The 15,282-nt window shown below is 38.2% G+C and overlaps 1 protein-coding gene across 2 annotated transcripts in view; it reads left to right on the forward strand.

Annotated features, from left to right (window-relative positions):
• The window catches only part of LOC129720690 (uncharacterized), a 257,772-nt gene that overhangs the window by 162,983 nt on the left and 79,507 nt on the right, over window positions 1–15,282 (forward strand). For both annotated transcript variants that reach the window (XM_055672261.1, XM_055672262.1), the window contains one exon: window positions 13,233–13,280. The gene's annotated coding sequence lies outside the window, so the exon portion shown is untranslated. The remainder of the gene's footprint in view (window positions 1–13,232; window positions 13,281–15,282) is intronic.

Consider the following 15,282-nt stretch of genomic DNA (forward strand, 5'->3'; position numbering starts at 1 on the left):
GCAAAAGACAATAGGTTGCGGTGGGCCGGTCACGTCGTAAGGATGCCGGACGAAAACCCTGTGAAATCTCTTCTCTTCAGCAAACCCTACCGGCAACAGAAAGTAAGGGGCGTAGGAACTGGTGAAACACAGTCCAAAACCGAGTAAAATGGCGACAACTTCTTGATACAGCACGAGTTACTACAGCTCTTGTCTGACTCGTAAGATGAGTAAGCGAGCAAGGTTTGAGAAACGATCCTGGGTGCAGAACTAGTTCTTAGCCAATGAATGACGACATCTCAATTTGTGTTGATTTTGATGCTCTGATAAGTAGTATGGAATGTATTTATATTGAATACAATCATTCTCTGGAAAATTCTAGGGGGGGCTAAACACTTTCTAGAGGGGGCTGAAGCCCCCCCGTAGTTGCGCCCATGTGTTTAACCCTCTTGAGAGACGGTTTATCTGCAGACTCATTACATTTATCTGGAATGTCATTACATTTCGCCACGAAACTAATAGAATGAGATTATTTGAAAAGGGGCGGAAGCCTTCACAACGTAAAAACATTGATGTGAAATAAGCATTGCGGTACGGCTCGAAATTTTTTCGGTTCGAGTACCTCACATGATTTGATCATGATGAATTTGTGTGTTAAATGAAAGTTGATTACTTTAATACGGCGAAGGTCTTGGTGAATTTGACAGGTGGTTGAAATTTCTTTCTATAAGCGGATCTTAGTCTATCTGCTAACTAAATCGAAGACATGAAATAAATTAAAGACGCAAGACCTTATGAGATTGCCAAACACAGGCTCGTATTAAAAAACTTCAATCTGGAATTCTTTCAAGGGGCAGCGAAACCAGAAAGTTTGGAAACCATTACATTAGTTGGACAAACTTGCTGAGAATCCTAATTCTGAACAAATTATCTGCTAAGGATGCAAAATATGTAATACGAACAAAAATTTTATTGTCTTTAAAACGACGGTTTATTTGTAGACCTCGAAGCCGCATCATTGCGGGCTCTTTACTCTGAATTCATATTTTTCCAAATAAAGCTTCTTGGTCATGATTCCGTCAACGAAAAAAACAAAGTCATGCTCAGTGTTGGTAAAGTAACTCACCACCGTCATGCTTGACTGTAGCCTTCAAACACTCCTTTTTCATACTTTCACCGGTTCACCGCCATTTTCTTGTGATAGCTTCAGGCCCAAATAGAATTACTTTCGTATCCTCTGACCAAATCAGTTTATTCGTCATCACGTGTCCATGAAATGTCGTTCAGAGCCTACTACATTTTTTGACAAAAGCAGCTTAAAATCAATTAGAAAAGCAGCGGTAATCTAATCACAAGCTTGCATTTTGTTCGTGAAGTTTATTTTAGAACCATATTGTAAGAGACTCCAACTTTTAACAATTTATCCCATGTTCCCATCAAATTCTTCTCGTATCGGATGGAAGCGAATAGCAAAAGATGCAACGCACTCTCAGCCACGCAAAAGTTTATTACGCTGTTGCGTGTTGCATATTGCAGCTGTGAGGCTGAAGGATAACAAAATTCAGTTCGTGCTGACTCGTGGCAAACACGAGAATAGTTTGAAATGTCGAATGTGTGTAAGGTCGAATTAACCGTCTTCGTTTAGATATTTCAGCATTTTGAATGAAGTATAATGAATTCAGTAGTTTTAGCAGAACAAACCGAACTTTTGATTAAAATTGAATTAGGTTTGTGGACGTGGCTCTACGTTAAAAGATACTGTGGCGCGCCACAGTGTGTTTTCTGAATATCCTAGTTTAGCAAAAAGTCTCCAGGAAAGCTGTAAAAAGCAACTTGCACTGGCTAGATACGTATGTGTGCCACACGATTTTCACACCGTAATCTCACTCTCTCCTCGTTGCAATTCAAAACTTTAGTAGCATGACTGCAATAAAACATTACCAAGTGCAAAATAAAAGCGTGGGCATTGCAATGTTTTCTCAACAAGACGGTATAAGTTTTATACTCTACTCTACTTTGCACTTGTCTTACGACTCACTGTAACACTGCACTAAACAATCATCTTCACATGCAAAAAAGGCCATTTGAGTGAGCTGACATCGTTTCGTCAAGTTTTTTTGCCTCTTAAGCAACACTATGATTTGGAGGAAAAAAAAAACCATACAACAATAACCGTTAACTTCTGACTCAACAATAAAACCATACCATATCTTATGATTATGCAAATTTCCAATGACCCGCATCCTTTCTCTTTCGAAAGAATCACGATCGGTTTTCGAGGCAGCAAATCGCAACCGTGTCTGCCAGTGTGCACTTCGTGAGGATAGGTCATGGCACAATCCGGCGAAGATGCGCCGAAATCGCTGCCGCCGTCTAGCTATTGGAATCTATGCGAACACTTTACCAACGAAAGAAAGAAAAAGACGAAAAAAACGTTAATAGCCTAAAAACAGTTAAGTGGCAGCAGCGAGCAAGGTGCTGCCATTCGAGCGATCAGACGATCGACTCGTGCATGATTTATAATCACAGTCTCGCTTCCTAACATTCAAATTACCGGTTTAATGTCCAAAAGCAAAACAGAAACAAAGATCGACCGACAAAAAAAAACCGGAGGAAATATACTTCGCAGCAGCATCAGCAGAGATTACCTTTCATGACCCTAATGATAGCGCTGACGGGCGGCCTGCCGAACAATTCCCGCGGATCAACAATGTTGCATGTGGCACCCGAGGCGAGACGATCAGGTGAAGAATGACAGAGGAGAAGTGTTTTTATCTGTTGCGTACTGGGTAATGATTCAAGTGTGTTGTGGATTTCTTTTATTTGTACATAAATAAAGTTTCTATCATTCAAAAATCTACTATGAAAAAAAAAACATAAAACAGATATCCCTTGAGATGGACGGATACTGACAAGTTTGCTACAATGACATTCGTGTAGGAATAGATAACGTTCATTTGGAGCAAGTAGAACTTTAGCTTATTATTTCTAAGCTCACTTTTTCCACATTACGATGAGCTGTTTATAGCTTCTGATGCACTCACCTCATATGTGAGCTTGCCGTAATGAGGAAATACCATGCAGTATTATCAGCATGTAGCAACAAATGTGTAAACTTTTTCATTTTCAGTTTATATCGTCACCATAACGATATGCAGAAGCGTTGGCCAAATGCTAAAAAAATTGTTGTACAACTTTTACTAATTAGAGAATAGTTTGCGTTCAGGGTAAACCATAAAACTGTTCGTAAGGGAATTAACTATACATATGAAATGTACGCAAGTTGTTAGTTTTGTATGCATTTATTATCAAGTACTTTATAAACCTTAAGAAAATACAGTCTAGCTCTAACAATTGCAAGCAGCTGCGCTTTTACTAGTGGACATTTATAATTATTAACCTAGAGTATCATATTTCATAGAATTCTTGATACTGTGAGGAGGATAAACCTGAGTTTCAATTCAATTTATTTTCAATTTATACGAACGAAAAATGCAAAACTGAACAATGTTCAGCTTGCAAATGTTGAAGCAAATTCGTGGATCATTTGGTCGGTGTTAAGTCAGACCGGACCAAGTGACATTTTGATCATTTCGAGAAAAACGAGTATGAAGTTTGTTGCTCTGGGAATTTTGAAGTTTTCAATATTTTAGCGCAGTTTTGATGTTATAAGTTGGAGTAACTCTCTAACTGTATATGACATGCAATATGACAATTGAAAAAAAGGAGTGCCGTGAGCTCAAAAAGGACAGGTTTGTTACTAATTAAATGTACTTGGTCCACTCTGATTGAATCAAAGAAGAATCATTAATGACTTGGTCCATTATGACTGAACAATTGAACAAATAATTTTAGTCCATTGATCGCCGAGCAGCCAAAAACTTTTTAATCTACATGGTTAGCTTCTGCGACATCAACAATTATTGAAAATAGTTTGTTTAAACTTTGAACTGTGTTTGTTTCAACAAATTAATGGCTTGCATAAAATAGTAACAAACATACACTTACCATTTATTTCAACCTTCTGAGGATATAATTCATTGGTAAAATTATCAAGTTTTGAGTCAGTATTACTACTGTAACTTGAACTTTTTTCTGAAATTGTGGAATGTTGTGTCACCCACACAAATGACTAACGTTTCTCATTGACGTGTTCAATCAGAGTGGACCATGTACATTTTCCTCATTTACTGGTAGTGTTGAAATTCATTTATGTTGACTTCAAACCGTTGCTGTAAATTCCGACAACTTCAACTTTTTTCTGCTTAACACATGGTTCACTTCGTCTGCACTTTATAAGGCATGATATCAGGTCATGTTAGTGACAGCAAGAAACGGTCCAAAAACACATTCAAAACCACGGCAGTGCGTAAAACTTTACAGATTCCGATGGGGGGTGAGTGAAAGAGTTCTCTGATACAAAGAAATTCGGAAAAACGCTTCAAAATTCTTCCGTTTGTTCGATTTTATCAATAGCTGACTGAAGGCAGTCTTCTTGAAAATAAACACTTGGTCCATTCTGACTGAACATTGTAATAGCTTTTCATTGGTCATGCAGACAAAAATCATGCTGTTATTTCTGCTGTTTTAGAGATAAAGAAAAACTGATTGTTGTGTGATGTAGCTTAAGAAAATCTTTATCCAATACTATCGTTAACTCGTTTTTTCCAATTTTGCGACTTGGTCCGGTCTGACTTAACACCGACCATTTAGATTTAAAGAACATGAATACTGAAACATGGAATAGCTAATTATGTACCAAAAATACAAACAAAATTACAACCCATATAACCGACAAATTCGATTCATGTGTCTCATTCTGTCACTTTTACCAGAACAAATCGACACTCGTTGAGTCACGATACAGTCAGCGCTGATCAGCATGGTTAGGTTACCTACTAGACCAATTGAATTCAATTTCGTCAAAGCTTTTTTCCCGCTCTCAACCGAAACGATTTCGCCCTGCCAGTAGGTAAACAAACGTCTCGGTAGTTCCGTAGCTACCGTCTGTATTGGCTCAAGGACAAAACGAAACGTTAGCACGGAAACTTGTAATGCCAAGGCAAATGAAAATGGAAATTGATATTTGATTCGAGAGTACAAGAAAATTTCGTTAGCGTGTCCTACTAAAACGATTGATTCTGATGAAAGCTTGAGGAGGCATCGATTCACGGTGGACCGTTTTGCGTTGTGCAGAATAGGTATACTGAGAACAAATAAGTGTTCTGAAATTGTTTAGTGCAATATTTTTTTTCTCACAAACAGGCTATTTTATTTTAACAAAAATTCTTCTCAATCAAAAGTAAGGTTAAATCACGTTATATCAGGTTTGCTCACGACTCATCACAACACAGCATTCAACACTCTAGATAGAACAAATATTTCATTCAGAGCAGCATATTCCTATTCTAATCAAGATTTGATCTAGTGCGAACAAAAAATGAAACGGATTTCGATTGCCACACTCCGGCGTCCGGCTAGACTCGAACAAGATGACAGACGTGTCGATTCTTCTCGGCGAAACCGAGAAACGGCACGCATCAATCGTCGACAATAACGTTCTCCATAACATCATCCATCATTCCCGGATCCGGCACATTGTTCGTCACCATCAAACCAAACAGGGTGTCATTTTTGCCAATTCATCATCACGCCGAGCAGCTTCAAAGGGAGCGCGAATATTTCTCCCGTTTTAGCTAGTTTGAAGACACCACAACAACAACAGAACAGACAGATGGATCTAGATATTCGTATCTGCGACTGCGTCTAAAGAAATCTTTACCAATCTGGCCCACGAATGAATGATCTCTTTTTTAATCAAGATGTATGCGAATGTGGCGTGTTTGTTCCATCTCAATTACAAATCAAATAACACGATTCCTACTCACGACGCCAGATCAAATATTTGCATATCAAATGTTGATATATTCAAAGTTTAATAAAGAACATTTCATGTTTTAAACAGAATGTTTCTTAAAGATGCTGTGCAGTCACAAATTTATGCTTACAGCAAATGTTTTACGGCGTGGGAAGGCAAGTATCTTTCACTAAAAAAATCAATATTTTTTCACGATGGCGGTTTACAGACCAACCATCGGAAATTCCTTGGAATTAATCGAGCGAAACCGTTACTAGACAGAATACCAAGTGGCTGGTACATTCGGATTTAGATTAAAATTCAACGCATCACTGATTTGCTGCTTCTGCTATGCTGCTGCCGTGGGTTAATTTGAGGTTAAAGATAGTAACTATTTTGGCCCTGCCCTGTTCGGGTAATCAGCGTCAAGCTTGCCTGACTGGCACATTGAAGAAGGTTTGTGTGCTTTACCGGCTTACCATAAGGCCGGCTGGCTGGCTGCTATCACAATGTAAACCCGTACCCACGAGTCTGCTTAGTCTGCCTCGAACGGAAGCTCATCAACCATTTATTGCTGTCAGTGTATATTTCTTAGGATTCGTATTTCTTGAAGTGATTATTTTCCCATTTCAAGCTCAAAGACCCCGGTTTGGATTGCTGCATTGCGTGATGTTGTCTGACGAAAAAAATATTTCCGCTCGAATAGATAAATCTGGATATGTCTTTCGGGGTTTCATGATACGTACAATGCTAGAATCTTTATGTTTGTCTTGAAAATCTCCCAAACATGTGAGCATTTCTATAGTCATACCAAGTAATAAATTTTACCCAAGGGTAAAATTTCAGAAATGTCATACCTTGCTCAATTAGTAGGTATTATGCTGAGCCGCTTCGAACCCGGTTCAAATAAAAGGTCAGAGATTTCTTATTGAAAGTCATGCGTGCGGCCATTCAACTTAAAAGTTTCTCACAAAAAAATTTGCTTCGTTAAAACTAAAATGTTTATTTTCACATTTTTCATAATAAGCAATAACATATTAGAATCATGAGCGTTTTCATCCAGAATCCGTAAAAAAATTGATTTGAATGAAACTTTGACCTTTAAATCAAATAGCTAACTACAAAGTAAAGTAAAGTAAGTAAGTAAATATGGGGGCAGTTTACTTTGAATAAAAACTATTATAGTGAATGCTGCGGTTTCTAGGCATCCGGGGAAAAGCACATCGTCATAAGTCTGCTTTGAAGCATTGACATACAAGAAAATCTTAACAATTAATGTTTCGGCATACTCTCTCAATAACCTTGACTGTTTATTTCGAGGAAAACAGTGCACTTAGTGGCTAGAGGCATCAACACACACAGAAATTACTAAAAACCTTTAATCTTTTTTTAGTTTGAGCTCTAGGGCCACACCTGTGTTGACCAGTGTCACTCATTGAACCAAGACGAAAACTATCAAGTGTGTGAATTTTCGTACGATATGAGACAATAATGCGCTTTCCGAGTTACCGAACATAGTTTGACCGTGGTGACTCCCCTACAGTCGTAAATATATTTGCCAAATTTTCGAATATGAGAAATTCCATCAAAATACTTTTTTATAGGCTAAAGATGTCGTTTTGTGCTATTGATATTTTTCTTTGAATTTCGAATAATTTGTAAGGTATTTTAAGGCTTTAAAGGTTAAAGGTACCGAACAATGGAAAAATATAACGCTGAATATTTCAATCAGCAGCCGTAGCGTCTGATATAGACGCGATGGTCGGCACTGACACAAATTAAATCAATAAAAGAACGAATAAATAGAAAGCATTCAAAGACACTTCTGCTTATTCTTTTATGTTTTCTATTTGGCTGTCGAGTTAATAGCACTAGATCACCTAAAGCACTTAATTTCACACAAATGAAAGCGTTTTAATATTGATACTAGTGGTACATAAGCTACCATGTTCACCATTCACCAAATCAAAACAATTACAGCTTTATGGTAAACATTTAACTCTTGTCTATGAGCAAGCGTATCGTTCGTAGGATAAAAATATCATAAAAAGAACATGAGAAAAGTCATTAGATTTAATTTTTACACAAACGTTAAAATACATTAAATTTACACAAAAAGAAGATCAGATTTAAAAGGAATAGCGAAGCAACGTAATCTATCGGATTCCCTGTGCCGATTGCGGTGCTAGTTACATAGGACAATTCTAAAAAAAAAGTCGGTCATCATAAGAGCGATATAAATAAATTAAATCCTTTGACAAATGGCAACTAAAATATGAACCATTTAAACAGCTATGACCTCAGACACCGCTTCGCATTTGACGCATACAGAGACTCGAGTCCAAATCTCAACATTAAACATGAAAGAATCGAAAGTGAAAGTTTAACCTGTCACTGATTCTAGTTCATTATGTCCTAAAACAAAACTGAAATAAATAAATTTACAATTTGACGCAAAAACAACGAAAGAAAGAAATTGACCATCAACATCACGAAAATCTTTTCATTGTACGTACAACATTTCAGAGTACAAGTCTACAAAGTTTTGCTTAGGCAGTATGAACTTGAAAAGTGGTACTAATAAAACAAAGAAAAAACATATAATTTCAAGTTGGTTGTTGGTTTTGCTCATCTGGATTATCGTTAAATTGAGTTTTTTTTACCTCCATCACCATCCGATAACTATTGCAAACATACTCGCTTCCAGTCAACACACATAACCACTAACCAGTGATGAAAAGCGAAATAAAATACTACAAGGTATATAGCCCTAGGTTTTGTATAAAATGGTGACGTAGGACTAAATGTATATAATATATGCTGCGATAAACTGTTCATAGGCAACACTACCGTTTATATTTTATGGTTGTTATTGTAGAACTAACGATGCATGAATACATGAAAATTTTACACTAGTAGTAGTTGCGAAAATTCTCATAACTCTTATCTTTGAGTATCTATAGTTCTGAAAAGAACGGATTCCATAATCTTCAGTTAGAAATTCGTGCTACAGAACGCTGATGATCGCACCATCGGTAGCATTGAATATTTTGCTTGACCGCGCATAATAAAGTTTGCTCTCCGCTGTGCCCTACAGTAGCTGTGCCAGCTAAATATTCTGCAGCGTACGATGGTAACTGTTGCTGCCGTATGCAAGATAAAGGTAACATGCTTCGCAGTGCCTGAAAGTTGACTCGTATGCAGCTATCGTTTCTCAACGTCGTGTATTTCTAACAGCTATACTCCACTCGCTATTGTGTGGCAAACTAGACTGAAGCTGAATTTTCTACACGCAGTCTTTTGTATCGAGTTCAGAGTAGATTTTTGCCATTAGGGCGTGGCCACGCAGCTTAGAGAAAGACAAACAAACCAAAACACTTTTTTTTTATTCTCGCTTATTTTCCGTCGGTCTAGTTCCGCCACTGTTGTTGTGCCAATCACCGACGCCCGGGGAGGCGACTCCACCCAGGACCCTACCTCACGACCCGTTAATTAACGGACCGGCGCCAACGGCTTTACTTCCTCATGCGATGGAAGGCGTGATCCCAGAGATTTTTCACCTCAGAAAATCTCCCGGTGTCGGCTAGGATTGAATCTAGACCAGTTGGGTTGGTTGTGAGTGGATCACGCCACCTCACAACCATCGACACCTATGTTGGAGGTCGGATTCGAGCCCAGGCGTCGAGCGTGGTTGGCGGAGACGTTACCAACCACGCTAGGCCCCCGCTAACCAAAACACTTTGTTGAGTCAAAATGTGTAGGCAGTGGAATTTATTTCGTCCATGTTATTGTTATCCGTGCTCGGGAAGCAAGCCCATAGCGAGGAAAATGTATGGGAAAGCTTGACCTTGGAACTTTTTACCGTTTTTCACCACTAAGCAGTGAAGCAACAATGTTAAACATTATATCAAACAATTGTTACACATTTTATCTATCCACCGACATATAAATGACTAAGATGCCGTAAGTCGTTCGCTTGCTATAATCGTTTGAAATCTGACGCAACACGTAGTCCTACGTCAAAATGGCAAAAATAGTATAAATTAAATAGCAGAAAATGAATGAATGGTAGCAATGTAGACATATATCAACACAATCAGTGAAGATAATGCCAAATCCCAAGCACTACGAGCGCTTTTTTAACACAATTACAAAAAAGAGGTAGGGTGATCAAAGACACCCCAATTTACGGTGCTCGACTAAAATAGCTTGATCAGAAAAGTGCCTGAAACAATGAGACGAAAACGAAAATATATCCTTCATCTACCCGGTTTTGTTTCATGCAGCGACAGCCGAACAATACAATATCGCACGCTTAGCCTTGGGGCTAATAGCGGTCTCGATCAACTAGATTAGTTGAGAGAATTCGTTATCGATATTGTTTTCGGCACATTTTGTATGTGTAAAAGTACAACGATACACCGTGCCCCAGTGCTAAGCTGAGAAAATTTTCAGCTCGAAAGAATCCTCGACTCGATCAGGAATCGAACCCGATATCACAACCTTGTGGGAGAGCTTGCCGACCGACATCGCTAACCACAGAGCCACGGGGACCAGCGACAGCCGAGAGTGAGGCGAAGAATTTGTAAAGTATCGCATACTGGAACGTGTAGGGTATCGGACTGCTTTGTTAAGTTTTTACAGCAGTCCAATGCAAAACCAGCCGAAGCAAATTAGTTGTTTGTTCCTCCGCCCTCTCGCAATGCAGATTGAAACATGGCTTCACTCAATGTGTCAATGTGTTGGCAGTAAGGGAGTAATCGCGAGTGTGTGCATATGATTTTGGGATCGAATGCGACCAAGGAAGAAAGCGTAAAAGAACGAGAATTAACTTAAATGGAGAATACTCCAGTGTGTGATATCGGTAACAACGAGATCCTCACTTGAGGTGTTGCATGCTGTTAATGAGCCTATTTCTACGAAAAAACTCAAGTTGTCTCTATTGTGATATCTCAGCAGTGCACACTGCGGGCTCTTGTTTCGCTCAACTGTGAGAAGAGCAGAAAGCGTGTTGATTTTTTTTTGCTAGCGGCAGAAGCACAGCATTAAGTAGAAGAAAGAAGTGTGGTGCAAAAAATTGCAAAAATCATTTATTTTCTCCGGTTTCCCAAACTCTTTTAAGTGAATTATTCAAGCTGATTTCGAGTAAAAATTGTGTCAAGAACGTTGTAGGATGATGATTTCGCTCTTATCAAGAACCTATTAACAAAAATCAAATTATTTCAGTTTAGCTGAATGGTAGTTGATAATAGGATTAATAATATTAATAGTTAACCGATGTGCCAATGTGTTAGCAAATCCACTTCGCTGTATTTTCAACAAATCATCTGAGCAACGGAAATTTCCCAAGGTATGAAAACAATCAGACTTGGAGCATCACGTCCGTTCGTCGAATGGCTTTGTTTGTACTTAAGTGGTAGAATTCTACGTGTAAACTTTGGTTCTTGTGTTTCGTCACAATTCACTAGTAAATCGGAAGTACCGCAAGGCAGCAACTTAGGGTTTTTACTTTTCGCGTTTTGTTTTTCGATGATGCTATGCTAATGTTGGAGACTGGTTTTAAGTTAGTATACGTGGATGACTTGAAGTTGAACTTAATAGTCCGTACAATTGACGATTGTTGCCGTCTACAAGCTGTACTAAATATTTTGTTGACTGGTGTCATAGAAACTGGCTAGTGATTAGCATAGGAAAATGCGAGGTTATGACATTTCACCATACCTTATTTAATACAATAGACAAAACCAGAAATATAGAACTATGTTATAAATACGTGAATAACTATTAGCTGAGTCCCCGGTTCTGCTCGGGATTCAATTTCACCTTAGTCGTTTGACAGTCCATCAATTGTAGTTACTTCAATCGGTTGAAATCCCAAATTGATGCTTAAAATTGGCATGATTTTTGACGAAATGTCAAAAGTGTCCATAGCTTAGCTCAATAAATCTAAAAATGTGTGAAACATTGCGAGAAACATCATTGACAAAATATAACATACTTTGGTACCCCGTTACCAGTTAGAAAAAAATATCAATCACAGCTAATAGGACCTTTTGAAAATATGTTTTCCAGAGTTGGAGAATATTTGAATAGTTTGTTCAATTTTTCACAGTTTTCCAGAGAGCGGAATTCACCTTCCTAAATAGCAAAATGGCATCATATATCGATTTTCAGAACTCTGGATTTGGAAGTATCAGTATTAAGAAGTGTTGTAACAAACTTCTCAGTTTTACACAGAAATCAGATAACGTCATTTTGGTTTTCAATTTGACGTCAGACACAAATTTTCGATTTCTCGGCATCATGCCGGTTTTCAAAATATAGGAGAATATTTCAACATTTCGCTCGAAATGTAATGTAAATGTAAATCAAAAATAGTGTCTGTTATTTCGTCTCTGGACGTTATCCCGATTCCGAAATCATGTAAAAATGAATATGATGAACGATGGATTTCCTTCAACCAAAAGTCCCCTCCTTAAAATTCAAAATGGAAATCGACGTGAGCGTGATTCTAAGCGTGATCTTCGTTTTGGAAATACCAATAATTGGAGATTTCAGAACATTTCCCTCAAATTTCTTAGCTTTCCAGCAAGTGATAAGCATAGTCATCCGGTTTGGTATTTAATTTCAAAATGGTATCTGATACTGATTACCAGTTTTTAAGCACCGTTCTGCTTTCGAAAATATCATTATTACGGATTTTTGAACGTGTTTCACAGCTTTGCACAGTTTCGTAGAGACTAAAGGTCACCATCTTGGATTCAAAAATGGTGTTGAACATTATGTGCCAATTTCTGAATTTCAGACTTAACCGAGGGTTATAAAATCATTTTTCATCAGGAAGTTCTCGAAAGCACGAAAAATTTTGACTTCGTAGTCAATTAAGACCAATAATTAATCAATAAGAATATTCGCTTATTTACACTTGTGTGTTGGGGAAAAAATCATTATTATTCAAAAATGTACCCAACATATCAGCAAAGCTCTATTCCAATTGAAAGTGGAGTTCCATACAAATGAACAACATAATTGAGTTTAAACTTTATCGAAACTGATCGAAACATACCAAGATAATTAAGACATAATCAAGCCAAATAGTTTCGATAAACTACCTATTTTTTGGGCCCAAAATCATGAATGGAATTGGTGTAAGAATCAAAAGATAAAAACTAACTACACTTTGCACGGTTGAATTTTTTTTAGAAAAACACAAAATGAGGACACAACTGATACAATGATACACATTACATGTTATTTTACACTCAGACCAAAGAGTCAATCTCTAACACCAAACACATCAATGCTCAAGTTTCCTAAACTTCACTTTCTACTTCAATTGAAGCCAATAGAATGTAACACAAATTCTCATTGTTTTCCTCTGTCGGTATAATTTCAGGAAAAACGCTGCCCGCCCTCCAGCAAGACGTACAGCAGCAACTCTCGGGTATGTAAACAATGTTTTCAAAGCGAAAACTTTTGCTGGCACGTTTTCTTCTTACTCTGTACTTGCGGCACACACGAAAACAAAAAACCCTTCCCGAACGCTATAGGCAATCCTTGCAAGCTAGCCGAAAAAAAGAAGCCAAAATTCCCACGCGTTAATCATCCACGATAAACACGCCTAAATTATTATTTCAACCCACCTTAGCTTTCGTCAAGTTGGCCGCTAACCCTGTACGGTGCGATGCGTTTTGTTTGCTCCTATTGACCCCGAACTGATTGAAACGGGAATTTTCTGTTTTGATTATTAATACGTTATTGCAAGTATAAACTCGAACGCGGCGATGTTAGGATCACTTATAGACTGTTGGGGTCGGCACAGGGTTAACACATGTGCGCGAGCACGTGAATGCCCGAAAGCTGCAGCACGTAGAGTGGGTAAACTTTTTCTGATGTGCGCAATCGAAGTTCCTACGAACGGTTCTATCATCGTTGATAGACGCCCTGCCTCCGCACGCTCATGAAACACGATAATAGCGGCTCGGGATCCAAAGCAAACAACGCATGTTTCTCGAAAAATGTTTCTTTCCGTATGAGTTTTCAGCCTTCCTTGTGGAGGTGATGGTTAAATTTGTTTATCTCTTTCAAAATTTTCCCAGGTATGAATTTGGGTACCCACGTGAAAAAAAAGTCACTAGAAAGTCTCTCATTGTGATTAAGCGAACAAAAGCTGCTATCATTAAAATACAGCTACTTCTTGGAATGTTAGAATAATGATTTCCCTCCTATCAAGATCAAACCATACAAGTAATAAAACTTACCATTTTATTAACATTTTATTAACATGTTGGAATCAATTTACCCACTTTCCTGCGGACATACCACCCACCAAGCCCCATATAGGCGGGCGTTGAATCTGTCATGCTAACCTACTTCGGCTGGTCCGATCAAGGGCTCTTAACGTGATACCACCTTCTTTATCTGTCTCCGCTATGCCAATAAATCATTTCAACATCGAGCAAATTAACTACTAAATCCGGGCAACCATCAGTCCCAGTCCCAGTTGTTCAACATAATGTTTTTTTTATCGCTGCCCATCGCAGCCGCATCATCGTTCGGAGTTGTAAACCTTGAAAATATCGCCTTACAGCAATCAACCCGCATTGCAGCAACAAATAAAGGAAAAAATATCGCCGTTGTCTTCTCGAATGGATGAAAGCCCACGTCGATCTGCGGCCAATTCCCTACGATGCACTTGTGGCGATTCATCGGTGCACGGTAATCATGATTTGCATTTATACCTACCTCAATTGAAACCGGCATGAATTAAACACCCCCTCCACCAGAAGCTTCCACAAGGGCTCACTCAACGCTTTGAAGCGATAAATTAGAAACAAATAATCGCCCGCGCGCAGGAAGACCTTTGGAAAGTCAACACAGTGCCATAAAATGATTTTGTTCCGGTGAAAAGTTGCCTTTGTGTGCGAAAGGAAAATGTCACATTCCCAACAAGTATAACTGATAATTATCAAAGGGTTAAATTTGTCCTGGTTTCTTTTAAAGTACTCGTAAAACTTGCTTATGTGAATGTCATTAAACCTAATTAAGCTAACGACGAAATTGAAACGTTCATGCATCAAAAAACGTTTTTTTCTTGTCTATCGTAAACATACATACTTTCCCGAAGTTTTGACTAGACCCATCTATCTGTTTGGAGCTTCTTCGAAGTGAACAGATAGATTTTGTAGAAAAATTCCAAAAAATTCCTAGAACTGCGACTCATCGAACAATATTGGGCGAAAATCGAACGGTATAAACTCTTGAACTCTATTGATGACTTCAAAACAAACAAAAAAGGTCAGCGCTCAGAAAACAACGACAAATGTAGAAAACTATGAAGAGAAGTTTAAGCATTCTGTTGGGAGCGGTTGTTTTTCTCTGAAAAGTATTTTATTTTTCGTGAAAAATACTTGTACACTTTATTAAATGAACAGTCGGACATATTC

The sequence above is a fragment of the Wyeomyia smithii genome, chromosome 2, assembly GCF_029784165.1.
Source record: "Wyeomyia smithii strain HCP4-BCI-WySm-NY-G18 chromosome 2, ASM2978416v1, whole genome shotgun sequence".
Classification (NCBI taxonomy): Eukaryota; Metazoa; Arthropoda; class Insecta; order Diptera; family Culicidae; genus Wyeomyia; species Wyeomyia smithii.